The sequence below is a fragment of the Cygnus olor genome, chromosome 7, assembly GCF_009769625.2.
Source record: "Cygnus olor isolate bCygOlo1 chromosome 7, bCygOlo1.pri.v2, whole genome shotgun sequence".
In the NCBI taxonomy this organism is placed as follows: Eukaryota; Metazoa; Chordata; class Aves; order Anseriformes; family Anatidae; genus Cygnus; species Cygnus olor.
This window is the reverse complement of record NC_049175.1, coordinates 8410485-8431353: the sequence shown is the minus strand read 5'-3', so window position 1 is coordinate 8431353 and position 20869 is coordinate 8410485. Positions and strand designations below refer to the sequence as shown.

The 20869-nt window shown below is 42.3% G+C and overlaps 1 long non-coding RNA gene across 3 annotated transcripts in view; it reads left to right on the top strand.

The window, feature by feature from the left end:
• LOC121073215 overlaps positions 1–20699 on the top strand; it is a 342593-nt gene extending 321894 nt beyond the window's left edge. For 2 of the 3 annotated variants that reach the window (XR_005821566.1, XR_005821565.1), the window contains 3 exons: positions 3450–3473; positions 15079–15153; positions 15543–20699. This is a non-coding gene — a long non-coding RNA (uncharacterized LOC121073215). Of the gene's footprint in view, positions 1–3449; positions 3474–9525; positions 9700–15078; positions 15154–15542 lie in introns of all 3 variants that reach the window. The other variant, XR_005821567.1, reaches the window with a different exon arrangement.
• The last annotated feature ends 170 nt before the right edge of the window (positions 20700–20869 follow it).

The following is a 20869-nucleotide window of genomic DNA, read 5'->3' as shown; positions in this document are numbered from 1 at the left end:
GATAATGGTCTGACAGTGTGTAGCATTCCCAGGACTGGTTTGCTAAACTTGTGTAAGAGCCCTTGCAAGACTTTAGCCTGCTCCCAGACCTGGGGCAGCAGCATGGTCCTGAGATGTCTCTCCTGTGAGAGTGCTTGTGTGGGTGAGCAAACTCACTGGCTTTCGTACTCTGGGATCTGCATCTACTTTTTTTTTTTTTTTTTTTTTTTAATAATAAATAGTGCTGTAGTTTGGATTATGGTTGAAGCCTGAAAGCATAAGCATTGCTAATTGTTGTTCCCACCTTCCTGGGGTAAGTTGTGTATCACTTGGCACATAGCCCTGTGGCATATGAACAGAAGACTTTAACTTTCTTTTGTCTGAATTGGACAACCACGAAGAGCGTTGTGCGATCCTTTTAAGGTCTGAGCACCAGCACAGTCAGTGTCAGATTGCTCAGATGCTGTTTTCAGGTCAGCCCCTCCTGCCCCTCTCCCCTGCACCAGGCTCTGCTGTGACTGATTTCCTATGCCCTGCCCCGCTTGAGACCAGGACCAGCGCAGGGTCAGGTTTACTTCACTGCCTGTGTTTTCCAGAAAAGTGTCTATGAGCAAAGACCAGTATTAAGCCTGAAGCAACTCACTTTAAAGCAGTGGATGTCAGACCCTGGTCAGAAACCCTGCCTCTGCTGCTTGTTCTCTGCCTTTACTTCACGAGCACCGTAGGTGTGCCAGATGCAAACTGCAGAGGAGGTCAGGGAGCTGCAGACAAGTGTCAAAGCTGCCTGTGAGTATGAGGAGAAAAGGCAGCAACGCTGATGACTGAGGCAGCGGTTGGCTGTCAAGCCAGGACTCTGGCATGTTACACAAACTGCACTTTGTGTCACATTCCTTGCATGCACCTGCCAATTCTGGAAAGTACAAACTTTGCCCAGGGAGAGCTTCAGATGGTTTCTTGCTGTTCTGTAAGGATGTTGTTTTTTAGGAAAGCAATCTGATTTCTTTTTCCTCCTTTGCAAGGCTGTAAAAATAAGAAATGGTTAATGGTGGATGAAAAGTAACTATTGAGCTCAGAAATAAAATATATGTTAATTCATGTATTTGCCTCAATTGTACTGAAATGCTTTGGTATAAGACTGTCCTCAGGGTTCAAAAAGGAAGGTGCCCTTTATATATAGGGTAAAGCTTTATTTGGCTATTACCATTTACTTGGCCCTTAAATAAAAAATGTTAAAGAAGAAATGAGCCAATGAGCCAAAAGTCGATGACATTTAGCAGGAGTGGAACAATTAATCCCAAATTATATGGCTTGGGCATGGATGTACATGATGAGGGGTGGTGGTGGAAAAAAGCAACAGTCTAAAATACAAATGAGAAGCAGCAGGACATACAGTGAAGGAATGGCTCAGGCAGCTTGGGCAAAACAGTGCTGGTGGCAAAGGGGAAAGCAGAATGGGATTCTGCCCTGCAAAAACATGAGCAACGTATTGCACCTTCAAACAATTCTGGCCGTGGGATGCCAGCCCAGACTTAGTGCAGAGCCCCCATGGCAATGTGCTGAGATCCCACCACCTTACCTCTGTTTAGAGTGTGGTGGCACCCCTGCCTAGACTGGGAGGGTGTTTCCAGACAAGAGGGTTGGTTCTGGGGAGAGGGGGGTTGCTCTCCCCAGTTATTTTTCGTTCAATAAGATGGAAGTCTTGAAAAGAGGTTTTCCTAGCAAAACAAGTAAATTTACAGGTTAATTATTCAAAATGGGTCAATTTCTGTTATTGCTACAGCATGGCATGAGACCCTGTCAACAGTGACGTGGTTCCCTCAGGGTATCTGACAGCTAGCGTTTTGTCAGCTTAAATATTGTTTCTCTCCTATGGCCAGTCAAAATGATGGGAGGGATGCAGCTGAAAGACCCTCACAGACAGCTCCTGAGAGGGACAAAGCTGCCAACTGTCTGGCAAAAAATGCCTATCTTTTGCAAAGCGAGAACCCTGCACAGAAGTGAGTCCCAGCGGCCAGCAGAGCCTGCTGTATTCCTGCAGAGGAGAAGCAGCAACCCCTGTCCCTGTGCTCAAGAAAAGCAAGTCACAGCCCTCAGGACACCCTGCAGCCCCTGGATGGGGAGGTGGGCAGTGTGGTGGGGCACAGCAGGCTGGGGAGGTGTGTGGCAGTGCCACCCTGAAGTGTCACAGGGTGGCAAGTATGTAGTTGTGGGTGAGCAGAGATGGTACTGGGAGGTGCTCTCTTCCAAACTGGAGGTCAGTGTCAGACATAGATCAGTGTCCCTTGGCTGGATTGATTAATTAGCTTAAAAGCAGGGTCTGACATTAAAGTGGCATACATAGCAAGAGCGAGGAAGAAGCCGTCCTACCCTTGGCACACAAAAAATAGTCTTGAGTCATGGTCTTATTCAGAGCGGCAATAAGCTCAAGGATAATGTCAGGTCTGGTGGCAGCAGCCACCTTGCTATAAAAAGGTGATACGGTGACACCGGGTTGCCAGTGCTTTTGATTTACCACCTTGATAGATTGGGTCTGCTTTATTTTAAGGGGCAACAATCTTGTGTTAATGTGAAACCTTTGTCCCCTGAAAACAGGAATGCTGCCAGCTGTGGTGGCGCTTCACACTTTGAGGTGTAAAGAACTTCACAGCTGCTGTAGGACTCAGTTGCAGCAAGTTGCCTTCCTGAGGCAGCTTCATTAGCTTGCGTGAGCTCATTCTGGCTGAGTCTAGGCAAATCTGATGCAGAAACTGAGCTGTGTTGTGTATGCCATAGTGGTTTGAAGAACATTCAAATGCGTTTGGAAGGATTTGCTATTTATCAGTTTCAATATGGACAACAATTTATTTTAGAAACCTTCCTGTTCTTAAATCTGTGAATTAATCTGTTTTCTGGGAGACCTTAGTTCTGAGAGGTTAAGAGTTAAAAGCCACATTAATCACTTTGCATTTTTGACAGTACGTAAAGTTGTGATACATCTAAAAGTCTTCTGCAATTCCAGTTCCAAGCAGCCCTAGAAGACCTCAAACAGTTAACTTTGAATGGAAGCTCTGAGAAATGTAATAGTCCCTCTGCTTTATGTTCCAAAAATAAAAACACTTGAAGTAAAAATATTTTAAATATTGTAGCTTTATATATGAAAGAGGAAATAAAAAATTGCTATGAGAAATGTCTGGAAGAGAACAGTATGGGCATCTCTCCTTCTAGAAAGTCGTGGCTTAACTGGACATTTAACAGGCTGCCTCCACCTAAAACATGCCATCATCATGCACAAGATGAAACTGGGGAGAAAGAAAAAAGAAAAAATACCAACAACAATAACAACAAAAACTGACTTATGATATTTACACAAGCAGGGGTTTCCCTTTCCTGTCAAAGCAGTTGGTTTAATTTGTCGGTTGTTGGTGAGAGGGGATGTGTTCTTTTGTTTGTCTTGTTGGATTAATGCTCCTTGTTTTCTGTTTGAATTTCAGGTGAAGCCAGAATGTCAAAGCAAGGTAAGACTTACGTACCATGTCTAAGCTGTTTGTCAGTGACTAATCACAAAAATGACTGTAGAAATAACAGATACATTGATGCTAATGTTTGAACCTTCGTCCATCATGACTAAGGAAATTAGTTTTCAGCTTAAACTAATATCAGAAGAGATGTAGTAATTATTTAATAGTACCCAGAAATTAAATTGTTGATGTTCCATGAATCTGGTTGATTTAAAGTTGATTCTATTTCAAGCAAGATTTTTCTTAATTAAATAAAATTTTCTTTTAAACTGCTGAGTAATATAGGACAACTTAAGACCTACTTTTATATCAAAGGTCTTTTATTTTTTCAGGTGTCCTCTCCCCCTTTTTATTCTTCAGATGATAAAAGGAATTAAGTGTTTCATCTCCTATTTTTTTGCCTTTACACCAGCAGAAGGGCACAGATAGTGTTACAAATCATTATGGAAAATCCTATCAGTCTTCTCTGTGGACCTTGTATTCTCAGCAGAGCCTGCTGGGAGGTGGAGAGGCAAGGAATAATTAATTACACATATAGCAGCTGCTAGGAGCTTTCCCTGGGCTGGGCCAGGACAGCTTCTGGAAGGTGGCTGCTCTCACAGCGAGGGGCTGCACTGTTTCCACACTTACTAAGATACGTGCACATCTGGGATGGGTGTTAGCCTTAACTTTGACTCTGGTGTCCCACTGCCCTCCTTCACTGCTTTTCCTCAGCACTCAGGAGCCAAACAGGAGGCTGGGTTGTCTCGTCTCTGCCCTGCGGTGTGCACCTCCCCATGCGTACCCCTGTTAAGTCCATGCATTTCCTACAACTTTGTTGGGGGGCATTCTGCTCCCCATCCGCCCTACATCTAGTATGCAAGTACCCTGACTTGTATTCAGATTTTCTTCCAGATGTGAACATCCCAGATGCACGGGTTGACCATTAATGCCATACCTTCACTGCTTTTGCCTTGTTGACAGTGTTTAACAACTAGTCCTTTGTGGAGAATTGTAAGAAATTCATAAATGGTGTTTTTGGTAATTTAATTTGTGTTTTCACTCACTGTAAGCTGGTTGTAGTGAGAATGGAAGCAGAGAAGGTGGTTAGTGTGTGGAGTACCTTCTGCTATCCCAGAGCTACGTCAGAAGCTCTGCCATGTAGATAGTGGGAGGGTTACGTTTAACTCATGAAGACAACCCAGAAAAGATGAGATTAGTTCTGATGTGTTGTTCCAGCCTTTCTCCATTATACGAGCAGCAGATGGTTCATCATGTTATATTTTATTGACCTACAGGAAGTGATAGAGGAGGTGTTTTTGTCACTCCTACTTGCTACAGAACTTATAGAAGTTGCTTTTAGCTTTTAACTGGTGACTTTAAATTGAGAACCTGTCTTGTTTAATGAGGAGAGGAAAAGAGGCAAAAATCGATGAGTAGGGTTTGTAAATATGTTGTCTGAATCCCTTGGGTTTATTAGGTAGGATAGTCTTGCAGATAGCAAGAGCCATATGGAACTCCTTGAGGTAATTTCATGCAGTGTTGCTCCATACTTGTAATTCTTTGAATGCACAGATGATTTTGTATCTGACCAGACTAAGTAAAATGGGTAAGTCGCTCATTAAGAGGATTAAAAGCTTCTGGCTAGAAGAAAGCAGAGACCAAGCTTTCATGTGTGGCATGCACCTGAACTAGTATGATAAAAGAAATGCAAGAAACGATCTAAGTTTCATTTCTGACATGCTTAGATAACAGAAGGATTTGTAGCTGCTCTGTTTTAAATGAGAAATTTAAATGGCTTATGACTGACCAGTGAGGGGTAAATCAAGTTTAGAATATAAACAAATGCCTAAAAGCAACCTTTTCAACTTTTCTGTGGGCTGTTTTCCTAACACAAGTGCAATCTGGAGTTGTTAGTCTATGAAATGGTTCATAGCCTTTGAAAGTTATGCCAAAAATTCAAACTCTGACAACATTGTTACCTCGGGTACAGCAGCTCTACCTTTTTGAGCCTGTCTAGAGTGTGTTCTCATAGACGAATGGGGACTGGAAAATGTTGCTGCAGTTCTTGTAAGCGTAGACAAAACCCAGCAGATGTGCAAGTGGCTTAGTTCAGTAAAATGTACAGATCAGTCATAAAGCTGGAAGGTGTGTTTAGACAAAGTATTAATTTCAGGCATCTGGGCACAGTTGGTATTTGCATGCGGGGGAGTGAGGTAATAGGGGAGGTGGACAGATTAAAAAAAAACTAACAGCTGAAAACAGTTTCATTTCATATGCAGTGGTAATCTGTTGTGCCTCTCAACCTTCAGCAGAAAGCTGCATATACTTGATTTAAATAGTTTTTGAGTGACAAAGGCACAGGGGTGGCTGTACTCTACAGATGACATTGCTAGACCAGTTATATGCCCAAGGAAGTTTTTCAAAAGCAAAGAGTTCTTAGGTATGTAACTTCCCTGAAGTGAGTTTTGAGAACCTAACTTGTACTAAACACGTATCCAGCTCTATCATTGCTCTGCGTACCTCGGATGGGTCGCTATGTGCTAAGTTTCAAATCTTAGAATTTACAGGAGAGTGTGATTGCCAACGGACCTCCATTTCCTCACTGTATTAAAAAAGCAAGGTGATATCCACATTAAAAAATAAAAATGAAAGCACACCTCTGCAACCCAGAAGAGAGCTTGATTTCAAAAGGCTTCTTGAATAATAATTGGCACTTAGGACAAGATGCTTTAAGAGCAGGCAAACAACATTCAAGGCCAAGGCAACTGTGGGCCTCAGAGGTCTCGTGCCTCAGTCTATCACTTACACTGTAAAGAGGCACGGTGGCTGCTTGATGAAATGGCATTCAGCAAGTTTCAGCTGGCACTCAGCATATTTTTCAACTGGGAAATTTCCTGTCGGCTGTATAACAGCTTTCATTGACTGAGCAGCGAAGGCCAGCATAGCTGAAGACAAGAAGCAAAAAATAATTGAGTTAAGGTGACACCCATGTCTGTGCAAGCCTGCTGTAGTAAAGAGTGGAACTCCTCTTAGATTAGATTAAACTCTATTTCTACTTCAGCATATTTTGAGTTACTGGAAGAACGAAGACTAACAGCAGTAAATCAGGGACTGAATGAAATATGCATTTGAGCCAATTTCCCCACGCATCCCAGCAGCTTTACTAAAAACAGTCTGGTATTGGCACCTACCTCTGCTTTCATCCCACAAAGCTTTGTCTTCTAAATACAAAATCATCTTTTTTTGCAAACTGAATTGTCACTCGACTTGAAGACTTTCTCTAGCAAATCAAGTTGGTCTAGCACAAGGCACTCTATTACACGTCCCGATTCAAAGCTTGGTGCAAACTTGGATTGCAATGAAACTAACCCCTCTTATACCCCTGCAGTTCCCTTGTGCTACCTGTCGACTCATCTCTGGCAGGGTTGTATCAAGGGTTTGTATTCTTAATTGTTAATAATAAAAACAGGGTTGGGAGAGAATACTGTGTTTTTATTTGCTGTTCTTGACCTTTCCCACCCCTGGGGCTCTGACTGTGTGATGCTGCTATTCAGCATGGTGGATTTATCTCTGAAGCCTGTGGTGTCTCTTAAAAGAGCCACATCCAGGGAGATTTGTCGTCTTTTCCTCGAAGCAGAGAAACATTCTCTCATTCTAACAGGATCAGAGTTTATGGTGCTCTCATCTATTCCAGCAAGTGCTAAATCTGCTGATACAGGGTGATGCCATGTCTGTTTTCCCTCTAAGCATTTTCCATAATAAAAGCAAAAGAAAATAATTGATGTGCTGCTTTTACTAGCCAATCTGTCCTTTCTTCAACCTTAATAGTAGACGCTGAAGCTTGAAAATGGGGTTTTACTTCCATCAATTTTTGCCTACTCTTTTTCATCTCTCCTAAACCACATTACAAACAGAGTCCTAGGTCATGTTTCAGAAGTGACGTATAAAACAGTAATAAACCTCGGGCCGATTTGGCCCCTGTTGCTGAACAAACTAATAGATACATGGTGGCTGGAGATCACAGTCCATGGGAGAAACTGTCAGGATTACCCATGTAGGAAATCTAGGGTGCTTGTGTCATAGCTCTTCTCGCTGCACCGCAGCCACAACAGTGCCTCCAAAGATATGATTGCACCTAATGCCTCGGGCCTGTCTCTGGCTGTAGGACAGGGGGGTGATTGCCCAGCTTATTGGGATCTGAACACCAAGGGGTTGTGGGCTGTGACTTACTTGGAGACTAATGGGAGTCAGTATATGAATGCAGAGATTCCAGCTCAGGAGGTGGCTGTAAATGCATTAGCCCTGTAATGTGCTTGCACTTGAAATGCAATAGCGAGGAGAGAAATAACTCTAATTTACTTGCTGAGGGTCAGAAAGGGGAAGCAAAGCATGAGAAATAGCAGAGTGGTGGACATAGGAGGTACTTTATCTTATATTCTCAGAGAAAAGCCCTGCAGAGCTGTGGGCGTAAGGAATTCAAGCTAGTAATTTTTTTATTTTATTTTACTTTTAATTGTGAGCTTAACTGCAAAGCTGTGAGAAGTCTCCCTGTGTTCACCAGCAGTGGCTTGGGGCCTGGGTGCTTGGGGCACTTTCCAGGCCCCCTCCTGGCTGGATTTTTTGGTTTGCCCTCCTCAGCATGCCTCAGTCATCTTGTTCACTGAATTATATTTTGGGACAAATCATGGTAATTTACTGTGCGAACTTTGCTTTGAGCAACTTATGCATAACATGCATGCCTGCATCACTCAAGTATTTTTCCTAAAGTATAAGTGCTCATATTGAGATCGTATTTTTGTATTTGAGAACAGATTATGCATAGGAATTGTTTGGCAAATGTTTTTTTTTTGAACAGTGAATAAACGGTGGAAAAACCAGTGTTCACTGACAATACACAAACAGAGCAAAGGTAGAACCTAGCTACATTATTCATTACAAATTGTTCAACCAGCTCTAATGTACTTTCTTCCCTTCTCTTGAGGAAAAAAGCAAGGAATATGTTCTTCAATATATTTCTGTTTGATTTCTTCTCTCATTGAATAGGTTTTACATTTGAAAATTATGATCTGCTGCAGACAAACTTTCTGAAAATTGCCTGTTCCTTTATGTCAACCTAACATTATGTTTCTCTGCCCTTATATCATACCATATCATACCGTGCCCTTATATCATATCATTTTTTCTTCCTAAAGAGTAGAACACTGTTTCCAAATTCCCAAGGTGCAGATCATTACCCTAGGAGCATTTCATAGCCAGAGTTCTGCAAGGGGAGACATCTAGGAGGATTCATGCTGCTGTTGGAGCAGAAGAGACAGAAAAGCTGTTGTGCTGTTATTTTAAACAGCTGGGTCTTCTCTTTGATGAGGTTAATAGACCTGTGCAGGATTGACTGCAGCAAAAAGGTGGTTTCATACCCTCCTGCTACTGCTAGAAAATGTTGTTTCCTCTTTGTTATTCATCAGTGTGAGTTGTTCCTCCCAGAGCAGTAAGGGCTGGGGAGGAAATGGAGACTAGGGCATCCTCAGGGCTGTCAGAAACAGAGTTTGCTCACCTTTCAGTGCTGTGTGTTTGTGGAAGTGAGCCGTGTCTCCAGCCAGCCCTCAGAGCCCGTGCATGATACAGGCAAGAACTGAGATAATTCGTTATCATCTGCTCCTTGGTGCTCGCTTTGCTTGTACCTCCCAGCACAACAGCAAAAGCTAAACCTCAAAATAAGCAGCTGTACGGATAGTTTGTTTTTGTGCTTTTTCCCTCTGGGCATCCTCAGGGATCCTTTTTCCTCCACTGCTTCTGAAACCTGTATCTGTGGGACGTTTAGCATTGCTCACGGTGCAGTTGCTTCCTGGGGCTGTGCGCAGCCAGGCCCTGTGGCTCAGTTCCTCGCCTGGCACCTGCCTCAGGCCACCAGCATTTGGCCCTACAGAGCAGGTCCTGCACATAAGACCCATGTTTTTACAGCCCCTGACCGCATGTGCCAGAGCTGGTGGGACAAATATTTAGTTTATTTGGCTAGTGATGTTTGAAGTGATGTAATTATGGCACACCGGTTCTGCATGTGGATTCGCAGCTCAGCAGATCCGTGCACATCACCTGCCCTTCCTCTGGGAGAGAAGAGGGGCGAGCCATGGCCACTTCGGCAGCTGGAGATAACAGCCCCACCAGAGCTCACTCCTGATGGGGAAACACATCTCTTCCCTGCTCACCTTCCGTCTCAAATGCTTGAGGCTGTTGCCATTTTGAGGTATTTGAATTAAGTAATTTTTGTGTTGTTCTTTGTGTTTTTTTGTTTGTTTTGTTGTTTGTTTGTTTGTTTGTTTGTTTTTGGTGGCTTTCTCAACATGATAATTAAAATAAATTATAGGTTCAAATGCTTCAATATTTAATGTTTCCCTCCCAGCAAAGTCTGGGAAGACATAGGCAGAGAAACAGACAATTTTCTATTTTGACATTCTGTGTAGTAAGTGATATCTATTCTTCCTCATTGGTTATTTTTATCTACTTAGCCTTCTACTTTCCTGCTGCTCTGCAGCTTTTCTAAACCCTTTCTGCAGCAAAGACGAAACTCAGATGAAGAAAGTTTTTCAGCTTTGGAGAGTTACGGTGTTTCAGTTGCCCTTTTCAGGAGTGAGATTGCCAAAGGTAAAGAAAGGAAGAAATGACAGAAAAAAAGCATCACTGGTTCTATTACATTCAGCAAAAAGTTCATTTTATTTAGTTTTTTTAAGGTCTGCTATGGAATTTTCCAGTGTGGGGAGAAAAAAGAAGTGTCTTAAAGCTGATATCCTAAAAACTGAGCATTTGCTGCTGTGAAAGACTTATAACTGAGAGAATTCAGTCTTCCCCTGAACCAGCATTTGGATGATTAACAGGGAAACAGTTCCAATAATTCTATGGATAACGCTAAGATCAGGCAGAATTTGGCTTATTGCTATGCTGCTTCTGGAAATTATTATGCCCTATTCATATTCATTAGATGGCACGAGTGTAGTTTGCGATCAAAGGTTATTAAGAATTAGAAAACAAGCAGGAGATTGGGATTCTCATTTTCCAGAGATCGTTTTGAGCTATCACAGGTGGTCATTTCTCCTGGCTTGCTGGGTAACTGGCATTTGATTTTTTTATTAATTTTTTTTTCCTTCAGAGTCATTCAGTAGCTTAAGGTCCAAGCCAGATATGCCTGCAGCTGTCCCTCACGGGCTGTTTTAGCTCTAAGATGCCTGTGACTATGACAAGGAAGGGTTATGTTCATGGTGCCACTGGTGACGTTTGCCCTTTTAGGAAAAAGTCAGATTGAGAAGGCCTTCTCCAACGGCAGGGCAGTGCTGGGAGATGGAGTGGAGCTTCATCATGCTTTCCCTCAACCTATTCCATGTAGGTTCTAGTGCATGTGTTGGATATCTGCTCCCTCTGCCTCACACTGTAGGCCTTGCTAGGTGACAAAATGCAGCATTTGATTTTATTCTTGTTGTAGGGCATGTGATATTCATGCTTATTTATATTTGGATGTAAACATTATATCTAATGTGCTTTTACTGCCATTTGTTCCAATTAAAAAAAAAAAAGAAGGTAGAAATGCATAATCTAAATGTAAACATGTACATGACAAATTAAACAGGGCTGCAAAGAATAACTGGTAAATTAGCATTGTTGCTGAACATGAAATGCTACAGCGGGAAAAAAAAATTCATACAGAATGGGAAATGGAAGAAAATACTTCTATTGTGAAACAAAAACTGCAAAGAAGGAGACAATTGTACTGTAGACTTCCCTTCTGTCAGAACACAATATAGTAAGTTCTTGTGATTTATAAGGAAATTCTTACAATATATTTTTCTGTAGCTTTTAAAACACTAAAGAGCTTTTAAAGAAACTGGGGTACTTCTCTAAGGAGTGTCTGCTGCTTTATGCATTCTCAGATACCTGCAAGTAGAATATCTTGGCCACATGTTGGAGAAAGGAATGATGTATTTGCCATTGCAAATCAGAGAATTGTGTAGGTTGGAGAAGACCTCCAAGATCATCTAGTCCAACCTTTAAGAAGATCTTCAGAAGGACAAAGCAAGGCACTACTAAGACACTTGAGACAACTGCTAGCTTTTCAGCAACGTATAGCTCTATAGCACACTACTTCTGAAAGCCTCCATGACTTTCACATGCAGCCCAGGAAGGCTGGCTTGGGCCAACCTTTCCCAGAGAACGAGTTGTGAACTTGTTAACTTTCATAATGCAGCACTATCTGTAGCCATCTCTGTTCCATCAGTATCAGTTCCTTCCCCTTAGGGATGTTAATACCTTATCTTTCAGATCACGTAAGAATGACATGGTAGGATTATGCAAAAAGCTGGCAGGAGCTTTCTGTGCGAATGCATTTGACCAATTTTGAATAAATCTTTTACTGGTATATTTCCAGGTAGTCTTTATGGCTGCTGGAAAAGAGAATGGGACAGAAGGTAAAGAGAGAAGAGATGTCCCTTGCTTAAATTCAGCAAATGTAAAAGGAATACTGATCTCAATGTAACTTCATGTACAACTTTAAAAGTAAGCCTTTGTAGGCTACCTATGTTAAAGCTGCATAGAAATGTTCTTATACAGGCTTAATGGTGCTGCAGGCTAAAGCACAACCTATTCACCTTCATGCTGGCTGAGGCCACACGTAAATGCAGAGGAACACGTCTCCCTTGGTCCCAGAGGGAGCTACTGCACAAGCACAACTAATGAAACTACTCCGAACCTGTGTCACTTGGGTCAATTCATTTTTTAATTCACTTATAGTTGGAGTTCCTTGCTGACTCCACATATACCTAAGATTTTTCTCTGCCTTTTTCCCCTGAAGCCTGCCCCTTCCCCACACTGAATATTTGGCAGCATTGAACTGCAGAGAATAGATACCTGCACTGAACATCATCAGGGCTATGAAACCTGATGCCTTTCTTTCTCTAACTCCCTATAATATTATCTATAATATTCATAGGAAATACCTGATCTTTGAGAGCTAGGTAACATGGGCATGTTCAGTCACAGAAGTCAGTTTAAGATAAAGCTCTTGATGTCGCATCATTGTGTGGTTCCTGTATCATCAAAACCACCTGCAATATTCCAACTCCTTCATGTATAACAAGGAAGTGGGTCCAGAAACAGTGTTGAGATTAGAGAGATCTGAGCTGCTTGACCATGCAGATTATAATAAAGATTTATATTCTACGTTAGATCAGTAGATTAGTTTTTTTTGTAGCAGTAGATTATAATGATCTCATTCTTCACCATTAGTAAAATTATACCAAACTGAACAAATATCAAAGCAAAAGGGATTTCCAGATACCATCGACTGATGGCTTTGAGGAAGATTCCTTTGTTTTACACCAGTTGTTCATCTTCCTAGTTTTATGTTGCAAATCTTGCATTTTTCTTTAGTTAGTGGTGCATTGAAAGATGAACATATGTAGGTTTTCACACCATAATCTCATTTGGATATGGTTGAGCAAACAATCTAATTTTAGGTTAACTTTTCCTTTTCCTGTCTCTCTTAAAGTGTTTTTCAGAATCTTCTAAAGGCCACCACTGGCAACATCACCTCAGAAAAGCTTCTAGATTTTGCTGGATAAATACATCAATCTAAACCGGAATGGAAACGCACTGCAGCCAAGGCATCTATTCCCAAGTTTTTGATGAAAACAGTCCATGCTTAATTTTCTTATTCTTACCTTCTCTTGCCCCATCTTTCCTTTCAAGGAAGAGCTATAGATCTGCTGGCCAAAACAGGAGCTCCTATCACTATGGTTTGACTACAAAATTCTCCTAGCACTTAAACATGAATTTTTCATTTCTTCAATATTTTCACTTATTTCTTTTTCACTAGTTTTCATTATTTGCTATTAAACTAGGCTATCTTCTTCCATGATAGTATTTGTCCATCTAAATATTTCCATTATTTTCAGCAGGACTGCTCATGATTAATTCCTTTTTGCAAGACAGCCAATCTTTTGGCCACGTACTGTATTTGGCAAGTTGTTAGGTGCTTTTGCTCCCACAAAAGCTGATGAGGAGAACAAGTAGTTTGTCCTGACTGCTGATGACATTGGTATCCTGGAAACTGATTTTTCTCCTAGGACGGAGGAAAATTTTTTCTCTTTCTGGATAGAAAAGCATCAACAGCACTTCAACAAGTATGTACAATGCAGGGAACGTTACAGAAGCCTGCAGCAACTGCGAGGTCTCCAGCTGAGGACTCTGTGTAGGAAATGCTTGGGGCTGGTGCTTGCCATCTCCAGGTCATGCTGCAGCTGCACCAACACACCTGTCCTGCATCTCGTGTCTTTTCTGCTCATGAGCCGTGCCCCTTTGCGGTATATTGTAATGAGAGGAAAAAGGCAAGCTGTCTCAGTTTCACTCAAAACAAAGCCACCAATCCCCCAGTCCTTATTCTGCAATTGTTTTCTGCAGAGGCTGAGGGTTTCCCATCTGTTGAGAAGTAGCAGTTGTCTTAGGAACCAGGTTGAATGGATGCAAGGAGAAAACAAGAAACCATTTGTATCAGAAATGCAGATGCATCCATCTCACGGCTTAAAAGGGTGGTCGCAGATTGCAGGTTACTTTGTAACAGGGAGGGTGTTAAGGAGCTCCTGTGTGTCCAGAAACTCAGCCTGGCTCCCGCTAGGCCGAGTGATTGTGCGGATTACGAGGGCAGCATTGCAGCATCGGTGCAAAGTTCCACGCAGAATGCTAAACAGTTTTGTCCCTATAGTGTTGGCTCTTGTCCCTTCTTTTTCTGGGAAGTTGCTCATTCTTTCTTGCCTTCAAGGACAGTATTTCATTTTGATTTGTGGGAAACAGTAAGGAAATGGAGATCTGAGTGATCAGCCTCTGAATTGTGTGTCCTTTACTTTTTATTAGAGGTGTTAGTTCACATCTTCATGAAGGATGTGTTACGTGATCACAGAAAAAGAATAGATTTACCTCTTTTTAAATGCCTTTTATCAATTTCCTTTTGCCATAAGGCATGAATTATTGACAAACCCCAGGCCTTCTGTCACACCTACCTTTCTGGTTTAATAGCCATCTCCCACATGCCCTTGTTGCTATGGTGCCCCATTTCACAGCTGCGATGCATTATATATTGTAATAAGTGACATAAGCTCAAGGCAGCCAAAAAAAGTCAGCACGGTGACAATTAATAACTTTGAATTCTTGGCTTAAGCAAAGTTCTTTGAGGGCATAAGGCAACAAAGGAATGGCAAAGCTGCTCATCAGGTAATTCCCACGGTACCTACCACGTGGAAATGCATCCTGGGACAAAGGATTTGCCTGGAAGCAGTGAGCACAATATTGCATGTGGGCAGCAGAAAGACATTTCTCAGATATAGGTTATAATATTTTATTGACATTTTTAGATAAAAAATAAACAAAACTGTGTCTAATGCCAATTTTCTTCTGGCTTATAAGTATAAAATTGGCAGAAAATGTGACAATCTATATTATGGGTGAGATCTCAGACATCTTTGTGCAGTAGTTTGAAATGAAAAGTCTGGAATTTTTCAGTGAAAAAAAAGAACAACAAACGGGAAACTTTGCATTACCTCCTCTCTTACAATAACAACTCCTGTTATGTATCTTTATTGTGCAGGGAACTGCCAGACAAAGCAAAGAAAATGAAGATTTCTGTCTTGGGAATTGAACCTTCAGTGTCTTCTTGTATAAGGTAATGAGGTGACGCTATTGCTTGTTTAAGAAGGTAATGGGCAACTGTCCATCTAAAAGGTATTCGCAGTCGCAGGTGTATTAACATGTAAGTCCGTTGTTATACAAATTGAAAATTTAGTAAAGCTACATTTATGAACGGAATATTAATGTTAATAAAAACAACACATGCATTATTAATATGCAATAAAGTGAAGTATACATATATAAAGTAGCATTTGACAGCAGCTGCTAGAAAGAGTTGAGAGAAGTGGATCCAGAGGTAAGTCAATGCTTGCTGTGTTAAAACACAGTTGTGGGGGTCCTTTTAGAACAGGCTTACTGCCAAAGCCATGCTGAAGCAAAATGAGTAAAGTTGACCAAAACCTTTGTTTTAATCTCAAAATGCAGATTATGAAAGTGAGAAATAACCACGGTCTCGATGTGTAAGTTTCTCACAACTTGCTTAGACTGAAGGGCAGCCCCACAGCTCCCACAGTACTCAGCTGGATGTTCTCTGGAGGGCAGCAGAAGAGCTGCGGTGGAAACACCCACCACGTTTTCAGCATGCACTGCTTCACTAGTAACCAAATGGTGAGAACTGACCAATTCTCTCATGAACCTTTTAGAGAAAATGCTAAGTGTCCAAGGAAACCGTGGTGGACTCTGAGTGTTCTGGCTGTGGCAAGTTCCCTGCAAGGCAAAACACTTAGGAAATCCTCCAAAAGGAGTTGTGTCTTCTGTTTATTCACATTTTGCTGAATCCTATCACAACTGTTGTGGTTTTTTTGTTTTTTTTTTGAATGGCCCCATTTTTGCTGCCAGGTGCCTGGTGCCCGTGTTCGGCTGGCTCGCAGCCCTGCCAGCCTGCAGCGACTGGCACCTCTGCACCTCCCCTGGTGCGGTGACCAGGCTGGTGGTGGGCACCCGGCACACGCCAGAGGCTACAGGGCTGCCTCTTCCCGCTGCCCTCCTGCCGCTGGCACACACATGAAGCAGGCATCGGTGTCTCCCTTACTTTTTCCCTCATGTCATCTTGTAGTGTTTATCTAGCGAGCAGGAGTAACCTTAAAAATAACCCTTGGGAAGGCATCTAACAGCATCTGCTTTCTGTCTTTAACCTCAGGCAGACTGTTGTCAGCAAGAGACATATTCTTAATGATTTTTTTCCCCCCCATACCAGCTTTTTTCTATCAGATAGCACTGTTCTGAGACCAAGAGACACAGGATGTATTCCCAGCTTTGATGTTTATAAGCACCTCTCTTTATCCCTTTGCAGCCCTCCCACCATCCACCTGGCACTTCAGCCACCTCCTGTCTCGGGCAGTGATGGTGCCTCACTGTGCACTTTGACCACTCCCCAAGTCTCATCTGTGTCATGCAAAAGAGAAATAATAAAACTAAAGGCAGATTGCTGATAACACCAATCTCAATATTTCTTCAAAACATCCTGCTGAAAAGTCCTAGTATGAGGCCAGAGGGGAAGATAGCCAAAAGCACAGGCTTTATTTTACCCAGAATTAAGGTGATGTGTGTGCAAGTGCACTGCGACTGCCAGGCAGAATTTAGCTCCAAGGAAACTTCTGATACTTTAAAAAGTATTTTCAAACCAAACTGGACAAAAGGTTACATTTTGAGAACCTTGCACTAAAAAGCTCCCCTGATTTGGAACTGCTGCTCTTTTGGTCATGTCTGATCATTTTCAAGAGTGTAAAAGAGACTTCTTGCAGGGAAAGAGAACAGATATCTTTTTGGAATAGGGTCAAAAAATTGTGATACAAATATCAAATAACATCCATTATTAAGTAGACTATATAAATAGCAATTACTGCTAAGTTCTCTGAATCAAGAAATCATTGAATAATTTAGCTTAGAAGGAACCACTGGGAGGGTTAAGTAGTCCAACCTACTGCTCAGAGCAGGGCTAGCTTCAAAGAGCAATCTGATGGCAGAAGGCTCGTCCAGCCAAGCACTGAATGCTTCCAACCACAGAGACCCCACAGCCTCTTTAGACAACCATTGCAGTGCTTAATATTTTGTGGTGGTTGGTTGGTTGGTTGTTTTTTAAGATCTCCTTATACCCGGCTCTTGCTGTGACTTCTGAAGATTTCCCCGCTCTTTCGCTACCCTCCTTTGAGGAGGGTCTGGCTCTGACATCCCTGTAACCCCTCTTGGTGGTTGAAGACTGCAGCTGGTGGCCCTTTTTCCTTCTCATTTCAAGGTGGAACAACCCCAGCTCCATCAGCCCCTCCTGTACACTATGCGCTCCAGCCCTTGAGCACAGGATATCGATTCTTGAGGGTATCAATATCTCTCCCCTAGTGAGGGACAGGTTTTAGGAAACTCCATGAGTGCTGTGGCCTCCCAGGTGCCCAGCGGAGGGAAATCATTCCCAATGTGCTGGTTACCCTCCTGCTATAGCTGCCTGGGATGAGGCTGTGGGACTTGCATTTGCCTCTGCTGAGCTCCTTGAGGCTCCTCCAGCTCCATCCTTGAAGCCGTCCGTGTTCCCAAAGCAGCAGCCCTGCCCTCTGATAGATCTCTCTGCCCTGCAATTTGTGTCACCTACAAAGCTGCTCAGGGTGCAGTTATTCTGGCTATTTGATGGAGACGCATTAGCCCCTGTATTGACTTCTGAGGATGCTGCTTGTAACAGGCCACTGATTTGAACCACTGCCCCCTTGAACCCAGCAGTCCAGTCCAGTTTTTTATCCATGCCTAGAGAGAATTAATCATACTTAAGTATAATTAAAAATCAAAGCAAATGGAGTCAAAATGGGAATGCTAGTATGTTTTCCAGTATTGAAATGGTGTCTGATCCTTCTTTGAAATTAGTATAAGTTATTTTGATATATTTATCTTTTCTTTCCCTGCTTTTCATTTTAAATTAGGAGATTCTTTCTAAATTATTGCAATTTTTAAGTAAAATGAAGTGGGCAGTGTTTCAACTTGTTCTTAAAGTAGTATCAAGATATAAGATCTAAAATCAAGATATAAGAATATTCTTTTTAAAATGTAAAAGGTGACTCTCAGGATTATTATTATTTTTTTAAAGCAAAAAGCTAGATATTGCTGCCAGCATAAAGCTGAAATTATCAATGCCAAAGAATAATAGTCTATTACTCGGTTTCCTCCTTTTATTAGCTTGCGTGAGTATTGTGACTGCCATAGAGTATCTGTTCTGCTGAGAATGTGTTTGACAGCAGCCAGACAGGTTCCGTCTACAGAGCCGGCACCAGGCTGGTATCTGAGCTGCTGCTGCTGCTTGAAATTCGACAAGGCATTTCTCCAAAGCTAGTCCAAAGGTGGTAATAGCCAAGATTTATCTTGGTAATTTTGGTCTTGGCCCATTGGAAATGTTTTTTAGCCTTCAGACATGCTGCTGGTCAAAGCTTTCCAATGGGATGTGAGCCATAGACTTTCTCAGTCGTCGTAGCTGAGTTATTTTGCTACTCAGCTATGCAGAAGCAGCAGGCCTTTAGGCTAATTAATAAATCATCAACGCATTTGTGGTGTGAAAAATGAAATATTTATGCTTGCCAGAGTAATATTTCTGTCTTGCAGCCCCATGCTCTGTTGATGCCTGATGGAGGATGAAGTAAATACCAGCTGGTGTAGAATGAGCAGAATATAATTACTTTCTACAAAGTTAACTGAATATTAAAAATAGAAGTCAGAGAAGCTGGCAAAAAGAGAAATATATATATATATATACATTGCCTGAAAGGCAGGGCATAGCCAGTACATGAAGGGAACACTTTCCTAACTAGTGCTGTGGGGATAGAGAACCTGCAGGATCCATATTGTGTACAAATGTGTCACACCGAGGTCTTTTTACAGAGCAGTTAGTGACCAGCTGGAGTAGTTAAAAGGCCTGAAGGGAAGCCAAGGATGCTCTAATGTTCCAGTCGGTCATCATTAGGGGACCAGTGAAGGACTTAAAGCATCAGATGTTGTTGCTTTTCTAAAATGTGTCCACTATTAAAAAAAAAAAACAACTTCTAGGTTTTAAGGCGAGCAGGAGTTAGTTTTGCTCTTTATGTTCTGACACAATAGTAGATTTAAGGGAGCTGTGCTGGGTGTGATTTTTGCAATCACTGCCCCAGTCCTTCACCATGGAGTGAATGTACGAGCAACAGGCCAATCAAACAGCTTGAAGAAAAACATTCTCATGTAGCAGAGGGAGGATTTAACCCCTTATTTGAAGTGGAGACTCTTTACAATAATCAGCTAAGAGCAATCTACACAAGAGGCTCATTTTACATGCTGGCAGTTACAATCAGGGGAATTGAAAGAGCAAGCCATCTACAAAAGCTATCCAGACAGGGGGAGGGGTGACATTGTGCAGGTCAGACATCAGCCTTCCCCCCCCCAACCCCCCCCGGCCCCGTTCAAATTTCAGACTTTTTTTCCTGGAAAATGTATTCTGATTCTTTCCCTTAGGCCTGTGTGCACAGTCTGAGGATCTGATGAAAGCCAAATGACCAAAATCCAGGAAGAGCGCTCAGTTCATGGATTTTTTCATTTGCTTTCATAGATATGAGAGATTGTGTTGTTCAGGTGTTCAAGGTAAGTTGAGCAAATGAGCTTCTGAGGCTGAGCCAAACCTCCATGCCAGACCCTTCAGGCTGGTAGCACGTGCTATTATATGTGTTCATGTTCACTGATTTATGTTAGAGCCAATAGGGAAGGACAGACTTCTAACCTGGATCATTGGTCTGTCTTGCAGTGGAGCATTTATCTTAAAATGGAAAAGGAACATACTATTCCCATCTGGTCTTGATGTTTCTGAAGTCAGGCAAGTTTGCATACAAACAGTGGTCAGTTCATCAAACTGTTACTCCTACATAACAAGCATAACATGGGGAGCATTTGATATCACAAGAAATAATAAAGGTTAACTATTTGTGTCTTTTCTGTGTTTGCTGTGGAATATGCTTACAGCAGTAATGTTACTCTTTAGTAGTACAGGTGCCCTTGACATAATCTCAGGACTATGTCATCACAGAGTCATGGAATGGTTGGGGTGGCAGGGACCTCTGGAGGCCACCCAGGCCTACCCCTGCTCAAGCAGGGCCACCATGTCCAGGCAGCTTTTGAAGACCTCCAAGGAGGAGACCACAACCTCTCCGGGCAGCCCATGCCAGCGCTCCCTCACCTGCACAGCTAAGAAGCACTTCCTGATGTACTTGTGACCAACCCTGTGCTGTGGCACAAAGCTGTCCCAAGGTACGTGCTCTCTGCCCTCCAGCACCTTGCTGGAGGCGTGGAGGACGTTGGAGCTTTTGCCACTTTCCTCCCCATCACTGTGGATGTGTGAGCATCAGGGCGGTCATGCAAGGAGGAAGAATGGCACACAGGAAGCTGAAAGTCCCCGTCCCGGATGGCAGCAGCAAAAATGGTACAGACAGGACCTCTCAGTCCCCTCATCATCAAACTGCCTGCTGAGTAGGATTTGAATGAGACAGTAGTACAGGTATGGAGAAGGATGAATGTACCCTTTTGCACTTGTCTGCCAAGAGAAAATAAAAAACATTCAAGGAATATGAGAAATATATATATATTTCAGGAGGACATAAATTTAAATCTTCTAATGATATTTTAAAAATGTTAGACCTTTTAAGAAAATCCCTTTAAATAGAAGAATTACAGAAGTAGCAAATGATCTCTCCTCTCCTCTCCTCTCCTCTCCTCTCCTCTCCTCTCCTCTCCTCTCCTCTCCTCTCCTCTCCTCTCCT